This window comes from Castor canadensis, chromosome 2 (assembly GCF_047511655.1).
Source record: "Castor canadensis chromosome 2, mCasCan1.hap1v2, whole genome shotgun sequence".
NCBI lineage: Eukaryota > Metazoa > Chordata > Mammalia > Rodentia > Castoridae > Castor > Castor canadensis.
In genome coordinates, this window is record NC_133387.1 from 77,793,709 (window position 1) to 77,813,283 (window position 19,575).

The 19,575-nt window shown below is 37.0% G+C and overlaps 1 long non-coding RNA gene across 1 annotated transcript in view; it reads right to left on the bottom strand.

Annotated features, from left to right (window-relative positions):
• Positions 1-600: 600 nt before the first annotated feature.
• The window catches only part of LOC141417357 (uncharacterized), a 137,315-nt gene continuing 118,340 nt past the window's right edge, over positions 601-19,575 (bottom strand). The window contains exons 2-4 of the long non-coding RNA XR_012441891.1: positions 4,319-4,392; positions 2,857-2,934; positions 601-829 (exon numbers count right to left, since the gene is read on the bottom strand). This is a non-coding gene — a long non-coding RNA (uncharacterized lncRNA). The remainder of the gene's footprint in view (positions 830-2,856; positions 2,935-4,318; positions 4,393-19,575) is intronic.

A 19,575-nucleotide genomic window follows, 5' to 3' on the forward strand; every position in this document is an offset into this window, starting at 1 on the left:
GGCTAGGAATTCCAGTACTATGTTGAATAGGAGTGGAGATAGTGGGCATCCTTGTCTGGTTCCTGATTTTAGAGGGAACGGTTTTAATTTTTCTCCGTTAAGTATAATGCTGGCTGTAGGTTTGTCATATATAGCTTTTATAATGTTGAGGAACTTTCCTTCTATTCCTAGTTTTCTTAGAGCTTTTATCATGAAATGATGTTGGATCTTATCAAAGGCTTTTTCTGCATCTATTGAGATGATCAAGTGGTTTTTGTCTTTGCTTCTGTTAATGTGGTTTATTACGTTTATTGATTTTCGTATGTTGAACCACCCCTGCATCCCTGGGATGAAGCCTACCTGGTCGTGGTGGATAATCTTTTTGATGTGTTGCTGAATTCGGTTTGCCATTATTTTGTTGAGGATTTTTGCATCAATGTTCATTAAGGAGATTGGCCTATAGTTCTCCTTTTTGGAGGTGTCTTTGCCTGGTTTTGGGATAAGTGTAATACTGGCTTCATAAAATGTGTTTGGCAGTTTTCCTTCCCTTTCTATTTCATGGAACAGTTTAAGGAGGGTTGGTATCAGTTCTTCTTTAAAGGTCTGATAGAATTCAGCAGAGAATCCGTCAGGTCCTGGACTTTTCTTTTTGGGGAGACTCTTGATTGCTGCTTCAATTTCATTTTGTGTTATAGGTCTATTCAGGTGATTAATTTCCTCTTGGTTCAGTTTTGGATGATCATATGTATCTAGAAATCTGTCCATTTCTTTTAGATTTTCAAATTTATTTGAATATAGGTTCTCAAAGTAGTTGACCAGTTATTTCTATTGAAATGTCTTTCTTCTTATTCTAAAAAAAATAAATCACACTAAATTATATTCCTAAATTTTCAATTTATATCATTAACTCCTCTCTCTTGACAAAGCAGAAGATGTTCTAAGTTTTACAAACAACTATCGGGTATAATTAAAGTTTTTGTCCAGTCTACCACTATTAATGCTCACTATAAACCATGACAAAATCACACCAATGATTTCTGTTTAGTTCCAGATATAAGGCTCAATACTTTCATTATATCTATTATGGGAGACTTCCTATTTTGAAGTTGAACCTCTCATTCAATTTTTATAAAATACTTTTCATTTTAGTCAAATACAGGCAGTACTACCATATATATACCCTAACAAACCAAAAAAATAAAAGTAACAATTGAAAACAAAAACACAAAGCTTTCCTTTTCATGAACAGAAGACTTCATCAAAGACACAGCATTTTTCCTTGGTTTCCAGATCAACTTGTCTTGTTCATTAACTGATTTGTTTCCATTTACAATAATTTATGTCATTTTCCCCCTCAATAGATGTCTTCATAGCCACTTTTTTGTGGATGAAAAAAGGAAGAAAGAGCACATGACAGCCCTGGAAGCCAGATGTTTACAAGCTTGTTGCCACCAGGAAGAGCTCATGGAGCACAGTTGGCACACTGTCTGAGATGAGAGACATGAAGCAAAGGCTCCTGTGACCCCAAAAGGGGAAGCTTCAGCTGGGGTTGGTTTGGTCACAGCTTTAACTCATCCTCCACCATACCAAACACCACTTTGGAAGAAGGGGAGATGGCCTACTGGCATTGACATTTGCTTTTGTATGCTGTAGTTCAAAGTACCATACTACGAAATAGCTCCAGAATGTGCCTTGTAACATTTAGTCACAATAAGGGCATTTACATTCCTTCCAAATATTCTTTACAAAGTCAGTGGATTCATGCTCTTGAGTGAGATGCAAAATTGCAAAGGGCTTGAGATATGTTCTTGATCTTCAGTACAGAAAGCAGATTCTGTTTATTCTCCGCTAAGTGTGCTCAATTAAATTTATTACTTTCTGAGCTATTTTTATAAGCCAGGAGGAAGCCCAGTACCTTCTCCCCTGACTATGTTTAATAAGGAAAATATGATTATATAAAACCAAATTTTCATGAGCCATTATTAAAAGTGCCATAGGAATGTCTTGTTAATAAGTATAATATAATAAGTAATCAGGATTTTAAAGACTGATTTTTTTTAAGAGTGCCTTCCTAACAAGTGTGAGACTCTGAGTTCAAACTTCAGTACTGCCAGAAAAAAAAGACTGATTTTTTTCCCCAAAATATGTAGTCAATTCCTAAGCCCTTATATCTGTGGATGTAGCCTAATCTGGAAACAGAATCTTTGCAACTCTAATCAAGTTAAGATAAGGCTTTACTGAATCAGGGTGGGCACTGATTCAAAATAACTGGTGTCTTTATAGAAGGGGGAAAATTTGAACACAGATTTGGAAATAGACACAAAAAGAAAGTTAGAGCTTGCAGTTATTCTGCTATAAGCCATGAATACTTGAAGTACCAGATACTGGAAAAGACAAGAAAAGATCAAACTCTAGGGGTTCCTGGCCTTCCTTACCCCTTGATTTTGGACTTCTACCTCCCAAAACTGTGAGAGAATAAATTGTGTTAAGCCACCCAGTTTGTGGTACTCTGTGGCATTACAGTCAGTTAGATGAACAAGTTTTTCAGTCCTGCAGGGAGGAAATATCAGAGTTCATTTTAATGGATTTTCATTTGTGGCCAAAATATATAAAAATCTGTATTTCAAGAAGAAGCATGTCTTCTGATGAGATAAAATCTAAAAATATTGAATAGATGGTCAAATCAATAAATAGTGTGCTTATCCAACTTCTCCTCCAGAAATAATGTTCCAGGAGAGGCCAGCTCCCAACCCTTCACTACATACATGGGCTGTATAACCTACAGCCCATCAGAAATGAAGATGGTATGCAAAAGCCTGGTGTTTCTAGATTTTTGGTTCATGATTTTCAAGGTATGGGTTTACTGATAGTACTCACATTAAATAACAAACAGCATTGTGTTTAGCCACTTGAGAGCAGGGATCATGTTATATACCCCAACAGGTGGCACAGCATCTGTTTCATAAAGGATACAAAAAGTGGATGAGAAAGTAATAAGTAGACATTAGAAATGTGGTTGGTTAAACATGAAGAAGCTAGCCTACAACTGCAAATTGAGTAAAAGAATGTAAATATCAGTTTATAAGGATAGTCAAATATGTTATTTAACTTAATTTTCAAAACAACTCTAATAGATACTGTTTTCCCAGTTTTATGGACAGGAAAGTAAAACTCAGAAAGTTTTAAATGACATGCCCAAGATCACATATTTAGTGAACGCAGTTAAAATGCATTTAATGCCAAATTCAATGCTCTGTATCCTATATTTTAATTCCCTCTTGGGGAAATGCCTACACAGCCTGGAGAGGACTTTAGACCTCATGGTAAACTACTGTGTGCATAGGAATTATTCATTTCAAGTGCTTCCATCAGTTTTTCTATTTTAAGTGGGGTAAAAATTATCTGAAAACCCCTTTCTCAACTGAATAATACATATGTAACTAATACTAGAAACCGTCAAAAAGAACAGTTATTTTAATACAGTGAATTAGTTTTATAATTATATAGCCACAATTTTAACCAGACGCAGTCCCAAATGAATTCTTTTTGACTCTCTTCTTTCTCTCTTCTAAAGATTACAGAAATTTTATACTAATTTTATGAACATTCTATTATAATATTCTAGACATTCTTAACAAAATACCAATGATCTTGACTATTATCTTTTGTCATCATTTGTCATCATCTGATACGATAACCATATCATGCTAAATGTTGATTGCTTTACCTGCCCACCATCTTGCTACATGAAGGGGAAGGTCCTGAACTTTACACCCACCACGATAGCCTTCAATGTGATTGCCATGGAAGCCAGCATGAGAATGAGGCTGCAATGCTTTCTGGCCCCAAGCATGGTGAATCCACAGTATGCTTCTAAGAAACTGGAATTTGGACTTGAGAGAGAAAGCTGAATCGTATAACTGCAATATTCAAAGAAAGATGTCCACATTGCCCAGCTACCAACATTCCTAGAACTGTCCTGATAAGAGATTGGTTGCAGAAGATTCTGAAAGGCTAGCCAGAAATAAATAAGCCGGAAAGCCTGAGCCTGAGCAGATTCAATTTAACCACTTCCTTACAAATGAAATTTTGTTTGTTTTTTGGTGGTACTGATGTTTGGACTCAGCCTTGTACTTGCTAGACAGGCACTCCACCTCTTGAGCCATGCTGCCAGACTTTTCTGCTTTAGTTATTTTCCCAATAGAGCCTCACTTTTATACCTGGGCTGGAATGGACCACAGTCTTCCTATTTATGCCTGTCCTGTAGCTGGGATGACAGGCACACATAAGCATGCACAACCATTAGTTGAGATTGGGGGTGGGGGGTGGTCTTACTAACTTTTTGCCTGGGCTGGCCTTGAGCTGTGCTCCTCCTGAGTAGGTAGGATTTCAGGCATAAGACAGCACATCCAGCTACAAATGAAAAAATTAAACACTCATTTAGCCATTTTATAATCAAAGCAATTTTATATCACACAAACCATGCTACAGAAGACAAAAAAAACATAGTTGGTTAGCACAACTGAACTGGACATTTAAAAATGACTAACACGGTAAATGTCATGTTAATGTTTTTACCACAACAAAAACATAATTAAAAAAATTTTAAACAACCCCCATAAAATATTTACTTATAGTTTTTTATTCAGTTGACGTTCCCTATTTCCAACTGATGAGAATTTAGTTAAATTTGGAAGTCATGACATGACAGAAAGATGAAGCACCTTGAGTAATGACGAAATTTAGCCTTGAAGAAACTGATGCACATTAGCAGTGCTGTGCTGATAAAGGTTTAACAACCCATTCTCACAATAAAAAGCCCTGATTTTGTAGCATTTCTTGGTCTCCATGGTATAAATATTCCCACCATGACCCATTTCTGCTACTGATGTAATGATGATCAGTCAGCAGAGTTGGGAAGAGACACAGACAATGGGCTTTCTTGAGAGGGCTCTAGCACTCCACTGGATCATGGACAGAATTACCTTTGGGTGCCTTCGTTTCATGTATTTCAGATTCAAAATATATTTATGTACAAAAAGGAGACTAATATTTATGAAGTGGCTACAGTCTTATTTTAAATGATTTCAATTAAAAATGTTACATATGACATTGAATTTTATATTTAAATGAGTGAGCTTTAAGAGAGAAATGTGGTAGATTATAGACATCTAGCTCTTTCCTGTGTCTCCACAAATCACCTGTGTGGCTGCAAGGAGAGGTGGGAGGGGTGGAAATGGAAGGGAGACCAATGGTACATAGTAGAGAGTTAAGAAATCTGGTGAAATCCAGAAATATTAAACTTTAGGTTTGTATAAGAAAACAGACCCTAAAATAGAGTACTAGGAAAAAATAGTATTCCTGCCATTTTATGTGGGGCTTTAAATGAAAGAAGAAGGGAAAGGCTCAGAAGGCTCCAGAGGCTCTCTGAAAAAAAAAAATACAGTTCAAGACAGGAGATCTGTAATCCATATTAGTAAGCAGGTGCTGGAGAGGGGAACCTGAACTCCCTGTTCTGCTCATTGTTACCATGGTGAGGAATCATTAACAGAGGTCTTACAGTCAAACTTTCAGCCAAATCCAGCAGAAGCCCCAAAGGTCTTCTCCTCTCAACTGGCTAAGTGCATGGACAACTCAAGAATCAGTGTGGGTCCAGGAAACTGGTTTTGATTTGGGTGTAGACTCTTAAACACAGGTCTACTTGGGTAGGAAGTGTGAGCTATGCTGCAGAGGGAAGCCAAGGGTGATAATATTGGGGAATTGCAGCCTGACCTCTGGGAAGGAGAGAGCACCTATGTGTGAATATGCCCATGTGTGTTGGGGAGGGAGCGGAGGGGGAGGTACTCGGACAGAGACTGGCGTGGCTAGGTCATCCAGGATCACTCAGTATCCATGCCTCATCCTGCCAGTGCAGCAGTGCAGACTGCTTTGGTCTGACTGCTTCTCACACTCTCATAGTGTTGGAGACACTTGGTGAAAATGCAGCCTGCTCAGGCATTTCCCACACCACCTCTGGTGTAAGGGGTCATCCAGTTGTGGGGATCACGGGCCCAGTTGGTGCAACGAGTTTGAAGGTAGCTCCTGCACTCCCTGAATTGCTTGTCTTGGATTCAGAAAACACTGGCAGGATTAAAGCTCTGCGGAGCTCATAGTAGCCAGGATCCACAGTGGGGAAAGTCAGGGAGGGGCTCAGATTGCAAACAGGCCTTTCTGGTCTAATTTGTTTGGACTTCAGAAAGAAAACAACTCAAAACCTCCTCCCCCAAACACCAAGTAAACTATAAAACAATAAGATTGAGGAAAAAATTAAACATCTCCACCCTTTGTCTCCTCAAGGAGGAAGAAATATTGACTGGCTCAATTTTCTTTTTATTGTTTTGTCTTGCTCTTATTTGTTTTATTGTGATAACCCTCACTATTATTTTTATAATATTATTTTTGCCCATATACTTTCCCTCTCTTGCTTCATTCTTTTTTCATTTCCCTACCCCTTTTTTATTAATTATTAATACTCTTACCTTTAAGAATATATAAATTCCTAGTTTATCCAGTAAGTATTTTAGCTTCTTTTTTCCTAACCTTTTTGGAGGTGTAGTTGATGTTCCTGATTTTTTTTTAACTATAGTTAAATATCTGATTTGGTTTTGAATTGTTGTTTTCATTACTGCTTTCTCTCTTCTGAGTGGTAGTAGAGATTGGGGCTCCAAGAGAAGGCTGCTCACTAAGATCCCTTAAAAACTTGAAGAGGTATCTGTCCCAGCAGATGTATAAATCACAACCAGACTTCTTGTGTAGAAACAAGAAATATGAAAAAGCAAAGAAAAGCAAGTGATCAAGTCTAAAGACATTGAAATGATTGAAATGTCAGAAAAGAATTGAAAAGTCTAGTTTTAGAAATGATCAATGATTTCAAGGAGGATTCAGTCAGATGAATGAAGTAAGGAAGTCAATTCAAAGCTTGGATAAGAAATTCAGCAAAAAGTTGAGATTCAGAAAACAAACAAAAGGAAATCTTGGAAATGAAAAACTCAATAAATTAAATAAAAAACTCAATGGAAAGCATTACCAATAAATTAAGTCAAACAAAAGAAAGAATGTCAAGGATTGAAGGTAAGTTGAGGAATTATTATATTCAGACAGTAATAAAGTAAATAAATAAATAAATAAAAAGCAACCATGATCACAGCTTTCAGGAATTCTGGGACAAATCCGTGTAGTATAAAATGGAGCTAAAACACAAACTAAAAGCAAGAAAACCTATTCAGTGAAATTATAGGAGAAAATTTCCCAAATCTAGGGAAATATATGGACATAAAAGTACAGGAGACATTCAGAACCCAAATAAGGATGCCAGAAAGGAATCTCTCCACATCATATTATAGTTAAAATGACAAAGCTATGGAACAAAGAATGTTGAAAGTTACAGAGAAAGATGACAACTTACCTCAAAGACAAACTCATCAGAATTATATTAGACTTCTCCATAAGAACCTTAAAAGCCAGAAAAGTGTGGAATGATACATTTCATGCCTTAAGAGTAAATATCTGCCAGCCAAGATGATTATATCTGCAAAGTTATCCTTTAAAATCTATGGAGAAATAAAGACCTTCCAAGATAAGAACAAATTAAGCAATTCATGACTACTAAATAAACTAGCATTGCAGAAGATACTTAAAGAAATCCTACACAGATGAAAAAGGAAGGCATTAACAATCACTTGGTCATTTCAATAGATACAGAAAAGGCCTTTAATAAAATTCAACAATACTTCATGATAAAAAGCCCTGAAGAAACTAGGAATAGAAGGATCATAACTCAGCACAATAAAGGTTATATAAAACAAACTTAAGGTCAACATTATAATGAACAATAAAAAACTGAAAATATTTCCTCTAAAATACAGAATGTGAAAATGGTATTCTCTCTCCAGTCCCATTTAATGTAGTGTTTGAAATCTGCAATAAGGCAAAGAAAGAATGAAAGGGATAGAAATATTTGCAGACTATGTGAGTCTATATTTAAATGACCCAGACGTCTTCAACAGATGACTCTTACCTGATCAACTAGCAGAAAAATAGCAGAATACAAAATCAACATACAAAAATCAGTAGCATTTGTATTTACCGACAATGGACTCTCTGAAAAAGAAGTCAGGAAAATAAATAATCCCATTCACAATAGTCTCAAAAAAAAATCTAAGCATAAACTAAACCAATGATATTAAATACCTCTACAATGGAATGGATAAAATTGTAGATGACCCTAAAAGATGGAAAGGCTTCCCAGGTTCATGGATTGGCAGAATTATTATTTTTACTGGCCATATTATCAAAATCAAACTGCAGATTCAATGCAATCCCAATCAAAATTCCAACGACATTCTTCACAGAAATAGAAAAACAATCCTAAGATTCATATGGAAACACAAAAGGTCCCAAATAGCTAAAGCAATCCTGAGCAGAAAGAGACTTGAGGTATAACAATATGTTACTTCAAACTATACTTTAGAGCCATAGTAACAAAAACAGCTAGGCCCTGACACAGTAAGACACACATTGACCAATGAAATAGAATAAAATATCTAGAAATAAACTCACACAGTTATAGCCATCTGATTCTTGACAAAGGTGCTGAAAATACATTAGAAAAAAAAGAAGCCTCTTAAGTAGTACTGGGAAAACTAGATATTCACATGTAGAAAACAGACATTAGATCCTTATCTCTCACTTTGTACAAAAAAAAAATCAACTCAAAATGAATCAAATAATTGAATGCAAAATCTGAAAATTTGCAACTACTAGAGGAAAACTAATCGGAGAAACATTCAACATCCAGGCAAAGGCAATGACTTTCTGGATAGGACTCCAATAACTCAGGAAATAATATTAAGAGTTGGCAAATGGAATCACATCAAATTAAAAAGCTTCTGCACAGCAAAAGAAACAATCAACAGAGCAAAGAGACAGCCTACAGAATTGGAAGAAGTATTTGCCAGCAACTCATCCAACAACAAATTTTAGCAAGGATTTGTAGGGGTGGGGATGCTTATGTACTGTTGATAGGAATGTAAATTAGTCTACGGAAGTGAGTAGGAGGGTTCCACAAAATTTACAAATAGACTCATAGATTCAACTATACCAGTTGTGGGTATAACTCAGGGAACTGAAGTCAGCATACATTGAAGACACCTGCATATCCATGTTTACCGCTCCAGTATTCACAGTCACAATAGCAAAGTTATGGAACCAGCCTTGATGCCCATCAACAGATGAAAGGATAAAGAAAATATGGTACATATACACAGTGAAGTCCTATTCATCCATAAAGAAGAATACAATTATGTTGTTTGCAGGAAAATGGATATAACTTGACATCATCATCTTATGTGGAAGAAGCCAGTCTCCAAAGACAAGTAGCACATTTTTTCTCTCACATGTGGAATCTAGTGTGGTTTAAAAAAGGATGTGAACGTAAAATGGGGTATACTAAAGGTATAAAGGAGAAAAGAGGAAGGGAATGAGGCACAAGAAATAATAAAGAGGGTGAATATGACCAAAGTGCATTATTTGCATGCATGGAAATGTCATAATGGAATCTTACTTTACACAATTAATATATGCTAATAAAAGGGACGAATTCTATCTCCCTTTTTAAAAATGTTATGTCCGATCCCTAATCTTAGAATTGACTAAATTTTTGACAGATTTTTTTTCTCATGAAAAATCTTTTTAAATTCTCCCAAGATCAAAGATTTGCAGGCTATGAAAAGCCACTATCTTTTTCATCATAACAGCTGTCATTATTTGAATGCTTATATAAGTTTGAAACAATAGCAGCTTACAGTGTTTACTTTTGGGGCACCGATGACAAAAGGGTAACTTGGAAGTTTCTCTAGGTAGACTAATGTGGAAGTGAGGTCTGTACGTTTGTCAGCCTTTTTTCTTTCATGGAAATAGATTTGGTATTTATAAGAGATTGTTGGTCCCAGCAAGAATGACAGTAAACAACTGTGCCAGTTATGTTTCAAAAGGACCAGAAACAATGATGTTATGGAATATGACAACTTCAGTTTTTATCTGTAGATCAATTTTATTATATTCAATAATTCTTTTAAAAAATTATATCCTCATTAAAGTAATTGTGCTAGTTATAATCCTAAAATCATAGAATATTGGAGTGCAGATTGCCTGCACATTTCTTCTGACACATTCCTTTTACTTATGAAGGGGGAATTACCTAATCATATTTCTTTTCTCTTCAAAGGAAAGCTAGAGGAAACTAGTAGATAAAGAACTAATTACTAGAACCCTGGTTCCTTGTTTCCATCTCACCACCCCGCCATGTGGTGGTAAAAATGTAGAATGTATATTTTCTAAATTCCCATCCTAAATGTCCAATTCCACAATAGCAGCTCTCTTTAATGAAGCTATCTCTACTTTACACATGACAATACATCCAGATAGTTACACCATTAAGAAACATTGCCTAGAGGATGCTAGGCCACAAGCATCCTCTTGTGGATGAAGTAATTCAAATCTTTTCAATAGTAGTTGGTCACTTAATGATGAAGAAATTTAACCCTAGTATGTGAATTCTAGCATCCAGTTCCTACTATTTGTTTTTTATATTATTCAGAATAGTATGTATTCATTATATGTAGGACTACATGTATAAAACAGTTGTTTTTGCAATGGTTTTGCCTTTAACAGACAAGTAATGGGCAATAATGTATCATAAAGTCAACGGTGGTTAGGAAAAGGAAAATTTTCAAATTCCAATTACAGTATCACCAGTATAGCTAATATAATAATAAAGTATATGAAACACTGCATTAATGAATAATTAAATTATCATAACTTTAAAACATAGGAGTTATTACTAAGTCTATTTTTTTACCCAATAAAATCAGGACTAGAATATTAAGTAATTTACTTAAGGCTACCACAAAGCATTGTAGCCGGACATTAAACCCAGGAAGCCATCTCTAGGGCCTCAGGAACATAACCAGGTTACACCTCTTCCATCACTGAAGTCTAACAAGCTTCCCCTACCTATCTTTTATGGCTGCAGGGAATGCTCACTTTCTCTTGCCCTCAAAGAAAGTAGTGAGGGCAGAGAAGGAGTGATAGAGATTACAAGAGAACAGAGGCTACTACATGTGCTTTCTCTCCCAACCACACTCCCTCTCAGGGACAGAAAGAATGTTCCATAGTTCACAGACTGCTCAAGAACATGAATGCAGGACTGAAAGGTTTTGAGCATTGTATCTCCAGCATCTAGTACAATACTAGACACCCAAAAGGCACTTGATATTTGCCAAATGAATGAATGAATGGATTCTTCCAGGTTTGTGAATGTTAAATGGACAATGAACAAGACAGGAAGAGCTTGATAACCACAGTACATTACATACACTAAGTCCTTAAAAATATTAGTTGCTATTATTCTACTATCTACTGCTACTACTATTTGTGATCATTTTAAGCAGTATATAAATATTTATTCTCATTGTTCCACTATTAGTTGTTCTTTTGTTACCTTATCTTAGTTGGTTATCATTGTAATCACAAGCTATACAAAGTAAACAAAAGTGTAAGGATGATTATTTTTATTTAGTCTCAAAACATTCAAACTTTTTACTTTTGAGGATTTATTAAAAGTAAAATTATTGGACCAAAGCATATACAAAATTATAAGGTTTTTGATAACTAAAAGGACAATGTTTATGTTTTTAAATCTCTGAAAAACCACTCAGGAGGTAGAGATTGGATGAATCATAATATTTAAGGCCAGCCTAGGCAAAAGTTAGTGAAATCCCATCACCAGGCATGGTGGCATGGTATGTACCTGTAATCTCAACTTCCCAGGAGGACTGCAGTCTGAGACTGGCCCTGGGCAAAAACATGAGGCTCTAGCTGAAAAATAAACAAACTAAAAAGGGTTGGAAGAGTGCCTGACTAGCAAGTATGAGACCATCAGTTCAAACTCCAGTACCACCAAAAACTTTTGTTTTAAATTAGCTGAGGATGGTAGCTCGAATTTGTAATCGTAGCTATTCTGGAAGCATAGATCAGGAAGATTGAGGTTCCAGGCCAGCCCAGGCAAAAAGTTTGCAAGACCCCATCTCAACCAATAAAATCTGGGTGTGGTGGTACATGCTTGTTATCTCAGCTATGCTATAAGCATTAATAGTAGGATGGTGCTCCAGGCTAGTCTAGGTATAAACCTGAGACCCTGTCTCAAAAATAACCAAAGCAAAAAGGGCTGAAATGTCACTCAAGTGGTAGAGTGTCTGCCTAGCAAGTATAAGACCCTAAATTCAAACCTCAGTGCCATCAAAAAAATGTTTTAAAACTCTGATAAATTTTATCAATCACAAAAGAAACAAGCTTGCTAATCAATTATCCTGGATAAAATAATTCAATAAAAAGAAAAGTTAAGTACACAAGGAGGTTTCTTTCAACATCCTTTAAAATATCAGAAAAATACTGTGTAGAAAGGTACTATTAAAGTAAATTATCATAAATGAACATAATGGAATGTTATACAGCCATTAAAATAGTAATTTGATGACTATATAGCAATATGAAAAATACAAAAAGATGAAGAAACATTTGGCACATAATATAAAGTGAAAACAGGGAATGAATGAAGACTGGAAGAAAATTTTTTCAGTGAAGACAACATTGTTGGGTCTTCTTTATCTTTTCCAAAAATGTGAGAAGTAACCATATTCTAATATATTTTTTGTTTTGAGGGGTACTAATGGAAGAGGGGAGGGTGAAGGAAGGAGATTAAGGTAACCGTATATGGTTGATGGACTTCATAAACCTATATGACACGAACTAAAAAACCCCTTGCAATTGCTTTAAGTGGAGTGGGAAGGGAGTTGCGGGGGAGAGAAGATGGGGGCAATGTAATTAATATATATAATATAATTCTAATCAGAATTGTCACTATGAATCCCCTCTGTATAATGAATATATCCTAATAAAAATTATTTTAAAATTAATTAAAATACAAGATTAAGAAAATGTTTTGTATATGGCAGATTCAAATGGCAATACAAATGGTATCATTCGGTGAAAGTACAACTTCAAAGTTCACTCTGTTGAAACCTGCCATTAACTTGTACTGGAAAGTTAGTTGGCAATGAATATAATAAGTACTTAAAAACTGCTTTTGCAGTTTTGCATTGATTTCTTTTTTTTTCTTTTATTATTCATATGTGCATACAAGGCTTGGGTCATTTCTCCTCCCTGCCCCCACCCTCTCCCTTACCACCCACTCCACCCCCTCCCTCTCCCCCCCAACCCCCTCAATACCCAGCAGAAACTATTTTGCCCTTATTTCTAATTTTGTTGTAGAGAGAGTATAAGCAATAATAGGAAGGAACAAGGGGTTTTGCTGGTTGAGATAAGGATAGCTATACAGGGAGTTGACTCACATTGATTTCCTGTGCGTGGGTGTTACCTTCTAGGTTAATTCTTTTTGATCTCACCTTTTCTCTAGTTCCTGGTCCCCTTTTCCTATTGGCCTCAGTTGCTTTTAAGGTATCTGCTTTAGTTTCTCTGCGTTAAGGGCAACAAATGCTAGCTAATTTTTTAGGTGTCTTAGCTATCCTCACCCCTCCCTTGTGTGCTCTCGCTTTTATCATGTGCTCAAAGTCCAATCCCATTGTTGTGTTTGCCCTTGATCTAATGTCCACATATGAGGGAGAACATACGATTTTTGGTCTTTTGGGCCAGGCTAACCTCACTCAGAATGATGTTCTCCAATTCCATCCATTTACCAGCGAATGATAACATTTCGTTCTTCTTCATGGCTGCATAGAATTCCATTGTGTGTAGATACCACATTTTCTTGATCCATTCGTCAGTGGTGGGGCATCTTGGCTGTTTCCATAACTTGGCTATTGTGAATAGTGTTGCAATAAACATGGGTGTGCAGGTGCCTCTGGAGTAACCTGTGTCACAGTCTTTTGAGTATATCCCCAAGAGTGGTATTTGCATTGATTTCTTTGTTGGGCCCAGGAGTTAAGTGTTAGCATCTCTGTCTCTATTTTGTATATGTCTTTGCTCTGAGCCATTCTCTCTACAGTCACCTTGGAAGCTAGGAATTACAGGACTAATTGATAACATATTTACCACCAGAGAGGGATGGAGGAAACTGACCCCAAATAAAGGAACAGCAGAACATCCACTGGACAGACCACCTGTCAGGCAGCAATGACTTGCTTATCCTAAACAGATGGCTCCCCTCAAGTGATGACAGTGATAACTTCTATGAAATCCCCCCAAAAGCATGACAGAGGTAATGACCAACTATGTCATACTTTGACCAGGAATGTTTAATAACTATGCATTCCTTTCCCTCTGCCCCAAATTATTTCCCTATTTAAAACTAAAGCTTTAGGTACCCCAAAGAAGGCTGAAGCGCTTACTTTGCCTCTTCTTGTGATGTGCCTCATGCTAAACCTTCTTGCCCTTTACCATTACTCATATCTTTATTTGTTGTATAGGAGTGGGGGATATCAGACCTGACATGTGGAACCCATGGATTTGGACCTGAGGCCTAAAACTCCTGCTTCATAAATATTTCTAAGTGTTTGCTTAATATATTTTGCTGTAAATTTAAAATGTTAAAAACTGAATTTTTAACAGATGAGTGAATCTGAATTATAATTTCTTCCTTCTAATAGCTACAGTAGGCAACCTTTGTGTTAGCACACACTGTGTGTTAGAACAGTCAGAAGGAGTAGACTGTATTTGTAGGCTTTTAAAATACTGTATTCATACAATACACGGAGGGCATCTTTGTTGCTCTGGTGATCTTTCTGGGAAGTTGCCCACAACCCACTTAGATCTTGCTTGTCATTCTTGTGATGATCTCATAGAAATACATTTCCATCTGTGATCCTTTCCCTCAATTAACACCACTGTAGTATTTGTCTATATGTCTTTTTCCTTAACTATCCACTCAATCTCTCATGGACCCCAAAACAGAATTTAATTGGACACCCTAAGAGGATTACAGGAATAATAGAACATGCTATTCATGGGCATGAGTCCTTCCTCCTCTCTACTTAATCACCTAAGCTATGCTCAAGAAAGGTTTTTTTTTCTTTAAATCAGTCTTGATGCTCTTAAAACTTCTGATCATGAAGCCACTTTGAAAGGTGAATCTCTGTCAATTAATGTCTTCCAGTTTTCATGTTCTCAATATCTATGAAGCTAAAATACCAGCTGTAGGCAGAGGCTGTTTGAATTTTAAGCAAACTGGTCAAAGAGCCTACCAGATAGCACACACTCCATATGAATGCCCTCTTCCTGTGCTGAAAGTCCAGAGCAAATGGTCCTCCTCTGGCTCTTGCCACTTTCAGATCAAGGACTATTTAGGAATCTGAAGGGATTCTAAGAACCCTCTCTGCAGGGAAAAGTAGGTCTATACACAGAAAATGTGGCATGTGATTTCAAAGATTACTGACACCAGATACTGCTGGAGACTGGCTCCAAAGACGAGTGGTTAAAGACTCCTAGGATAGTACAGAATTCCTAATAAGGAACAAAGAAAGTAAACCTGGAAAATAATGAGAACAAAGAGAGCAGGAGATGGAAGACCAAAAGAAGTAAATGGAAAATGTTAGAAAAAAGAAAAGGGTTGGAGGCCAGATGTGGAATTTAATTGGGCAGAAAGAATAAGAAATATGAACCCATTTGTTGCCATTGTTCCTAATCTAAGTAGATACACTTATTAGCCATGGATTCAATCAATTTGCACAGTGCTTAAATAGTTAATCATGGCATTAAAATATCTGACAACAAAGTGTATCCTAATCCTGAATATAATCAAATTGTGAAAGCCAAATTGACCTTCCAGATGTCGAGGATGAATAATTCAAGTCAGCCCTGCCCAGCCCACATCCAGCACTTAGACTGATGAGGGTTTGCTTTTGTGCTTGACTTCACCACGTTAGAATTATTGGACCAGGATTTCTGGAGGTTCCTTTGAACCATATTCACAAACAAATTAGCTTAATTATTTACTGCTTTCCAACTCAGATGAAATGATTCTATTTAAAATAAAGAAAAAAAGTGACTCCCAAAAAAGACAGTATCAAAGCCAAGTGAGAGTTCTTTCCTGGGTCTCTTGTTGTTGTTTTTTTTTTGCTCTGTTTTTACACAAGGGAAGATTTGGGGTATATTTATTGTTTTTCTGTTTTTCACCCTTCCCCAATGTTAGCCCTTCAACTAAAGAAAAAGGGCCTACTTTAAGACATGCTCTCTGAGCTGGAGTGAAGCACACCTGAACTCATTGGCTCTCTGGCTCTCACAAGACCTTGTTTCCTATTGATAGGTAAAAGTGGAATTCTCTATCTGTGAAGGCCCAGAATGGGGTTTGGGAGTTTTTTTGGCTTTTGGTTTTGGTTTCTGGTGGTGCTGTTATTGTTTGAGACAGGTTCTTACTACATAGTCCAGGCTGCCCTCGAAATTGAAATTCTCCTGCCTCTACCTCCTGAGTAATGGGATCAGAGGCATGTTTCACCACACCCAGAAAACTGCAAACATTTTTTTCCATGTATAGAAATGGAAGCCAGAGCCCTGTGTATGCTAGTAAGTACTCTACCACTGAGCTGCATCTCTGAGTATTTTTTTTATGAGAGTTTATATGGGTTTTTTTGGGGGGGAAGTACTGGGATTTGAACTCGGGGCTTTGCACTTGCTAGGCAGGTGCACTACCAGTTGAGCCACATCTCCTGTCCAGAGTTTATACTTTAACCCATTAGGGATAATTTTGCTCCCAGGAGTTATTGCAATATCTGAAGACACTGGTTGTTACGACTGGTAGGGAAGGGGTAAGTTGCTATTGGTGTCTTGTAGGTAGAGGCCAGAGATACATCCTATATTGCTCAAAATTGTCATTTCCCCCCACCCCCCCACCCCTGGTAACAATGAATTATTCAGCCCAAGTGTCAAGTACTAAGGCTCAGAAATCCTGCAAAGCTAGAATATGGGAATTTGAAAGCCTATTTCCATCTGTGATTCTCTTCCTTCGACTCATACCACTGTAGTATTTGTTTATCTGTCTCCTTAGCTGTGCACTCAACTCACTATGGACCCAGAAAGTCCATTTAATTGGGCCCTCTAATGGGATTGGTAGAAACAACATAGAATGTTCCTACCTAAAGTCTCGTTTTCCTTAACTGTATGCCCTACCCTCTCTGCAAGCCATATTTTTACCAGTATTTTAATCTCCTATTCTGTGAAAGAAGGGAAATTTGGTCAGATGGGCCTACATATAAAAAGTTGGGGGAGAAGAAATGGATTTATGCTGATTTATCCTTGGAGAATGTCATGGAGTCAAGGAAAATGTCTGACTTTACAATCAACTAGACAGAACTGTCAATCTTATCCCTGCTCTTTGCTTGCCTTCTGGGCCTCAGTATCCTTGGGTATAAAAAAGACTGCAAACACAAACTTTCTCCAAAGCAGTTGCTGTCAGTTACCCATTCGGCATGAGTTGATCCTGGGATTAGTCCCTATTGCTTGTATGTGGCAGACAGTACTAGTTAGGTAACTAGTTCTTCTTTCTTGCTTACCAACAGAATCCCATCATCAGGTGGATGGAGGAAGGGTAGTAACATATCCAGATTAAAAAAGAATCCCTCACCACTATTTGTAGCTAAGAATAACCATGTTTTGGTCCATAAGACCCAAAATGAATTTCTAGGAAATTCTTTCTAGGAAAGTACGGTTTCTCTTCTCTCTTGTTACTCCTCCCTTTTCTTCCTCTTGATTCTTCCTTCTGTGAGTACTCTTTTTGTTAATTGGAGGCTGGAGGTGGAGCAACAACATAGTATTTATGATGGTGAAGGTTAAAGGTGGAACAAGGAGACTGAGTCCTTGCTGGGGTCCCCACAGCAGTTTTACCAGCCTTGGACTGTCCCCCTCTGCACTTGACAATTAAACTACTGTTATTAGGGGTTTGTGTTATATCCAACAAAACATAATCCCTAACCAAAGTCCTGTCTCTAGAACAGATGTGCTTCATCCAGGCCAGAAGATCCCTAACACTGCAAGTTCTGGCCTTTCTAGATTAAGACTTTTGTTTTTGTGGGCCTCCTCTTGGTTTGGGCCTTTCTAACCTGGATCTTCCCTCTGAAATATTCCTTTCCATGTTATAGCCTGTGGGGTGATCTTCTGACCACTAAATGCCCTAAAATCTTTGTTTCTTTTCTTTTTTTCCTGGGCTCATTTAACTTCTTATTCCCAGTGCCAGGATAAAATGGGTATAGGCCACTAAGGAAAGTCTTTTGGCCCTCAGTGCTGACATTAGGGCATGGGTTGAGATTAAAACAGTGCAAGATTAAAGGAGGCATTCACAGGTCATGAAAGTAAAGAGTTGGCATTTAGAATAAGTACTTCCTTAAATGCCTCACTTGCTCATCCTAGTCACTCTGGTCATCGCAGGCTCACTATCCTCTACTCCACAGTTTCTCCAGCTTTGCCTGCACCATCAGCCTCCAGGACAGATCTGACCTTCAAGTTCAGTGCTTTGCAAACCACTATAATTGACCACTGTCTTTAGTGAAATCTCTATAGTAGATAAGGCATTTTTTAAAGTATTATACAATAGAACAAATTGGAATCATCCCACATAACAAAGTGCCTATATTTATTTATGCATATGCATACATAATTTAGTATATATCAAGTACCAGGACTTTGTAAAATGTTCTATGTCCATTTTCACATATGACCCTCACAACAAACCCAAAAAGTAAATATTTGCCCAATTTGCAAATAAAAATTGAGATAAAAACTGAGATGTTTATGGCTGGAACATAATTTCCCTCAAAGTCACCAGTAAGATAATAACAGAGCTAGAATTCAAACTCTGGTTTATTCAATTCCAAAGGAAGGACACCAACAATTTATATATTTCTAAATATAGGGATATCTTATGACTTATCAGTTGTTGGAAACAGCTGTCAAGAGATGATTACAGGAGTGTTTGTTTTAGTAAGAAACACAGCAGTCCTGGAGGCATCAGTTTGTCCCCAAAATGGTGCATAAAAACTCTACCATTCTTATGCTGATAGCTAAGGTAAAACAAAGCAAAGCTGGGATACAATTGAAAATAACTATATGGACTAAATATGGTGATGCATGCCTGTAATCGCAGCCACTCAGGAGAAGGAAATTGGTAGGATCATGATTGGAGGCCAGCCTGGACAAAAAAGTTAGTAAGACCTTATCTCAACAAATAAACCCTGGGCAAAAACAGGAGACCCTATCCAAAAAATAACTAAAGCAAAAAGGGCTGGAGGACATAGTTCAAGTGGCAGAACCCACCTAGCAAGCAAGAGGCCCTGAGTTCAAGCCCAGCACTGAAAATAAAAAGATCCAATTATATCATATACATGTGTGAAGATGTCATAATTAAACATTATTTTTACAATAATATACTAATATAAATTTTAAAAACTGCACACAATATATTGCTAACTAATGAATAATTTCCCCCTTAAGAACAAGGGTGTCATCACATAACGACTATAATGCAATGGGAGGTTCATCTCTAATCAAAGTCTC